The sequence below is a fragment of the Notothenia coriiceps genome, unplaced genomic scaffold (assembly GCF_000735185.1).
Source record: "Notothenia coriiceps isolate Sejong01 unplaced genomic scaffold, NC01 NC01_scaffold00007676, whole genome shotgun sequence".
Taxonomy (NCBI): Eukaryota; Metazoa; Chordata; class Actinopteri; order Perciformes; family Nototheniidae; genus Notothenia; species Notothenia coriiceps.
In genome coordinates, this window is record NW_011340377.1 from 15,697 (window position 1) to 16,658 (window position 962).

Genomic DNA, 962 nt, shown 5'->3' on the forward strand with positions numbered 1-962 from the left:
GCTTCGATGGCGATCACTGCTCAACAAAATGTGTTTTCATTTCCCTCCAGAACAATTATTACATCAAATCACTCTCGCAAAAATACAGTGTCTCCTGATATTTAAAAGGATGATAGAAAATACTCAACGGCATCACAAGTCAGCAAAGTGTGTATATCACAGAGTATTGCTTTTAACTATGACCACAATCTTTCCCTGACCTCAACCTTCGAAAAAGAAAACACAACTAAGTCAAAAAGTCAAAGTCAGCTTTCAGTCAAAATTACTGCCAGAAATCTCAAGATACCGTTTCCCGCAGTCCCACAGTGTGACATATATACATTAAACAAAACAAAAAGGGCCTAGATAAACGGGGTATACAATTTAAAATGTTAATAATATATTTAAAATGTTCAAAGTACTTTACACATTTGGAGACATTCCCTTCCTGGTGTCCTAGGATAGTGCGTTTACTAGATTAGGACCAAAAACTCACAAATATAATGCATAAAAACAACACAAAGTTTTGACAACATAAGGTTTAAAATCTAACTACAGAATAAAGCTTGAGGTTTGACTGCAAAAAAAACCCACCATGACCTCCTGCCCAATGCATTTGGCAACAATGCAACACGACAGCTATTAGCTGCACAATAAGGGGCCTGACGAAAGCAGTAAAAACACACTATTATAAGAGAGACACATAACCAAGTACCGTAATTTTCGGACTATAAGGCGCACCTGAATATAAACCGCAGCAGCGGCATACCACTCTCGGTTCCACTTTTACTTTTGCGCGCTACCTGTCTCACTCTTTTCCAGCCTCCAGCTTTTCCTGCTGGAACCCGCCGCTTAAAGGTGGGGGTCCGCGGACCGGCCATAGAGCCCATAGAGCAGGGGTCGGCAACCTTTTTGGTATGAAGTGCCATTTTAAAAAATAATTGTTATCAGCGTGCCAACGATCGAGAATTATCAACGGGGGG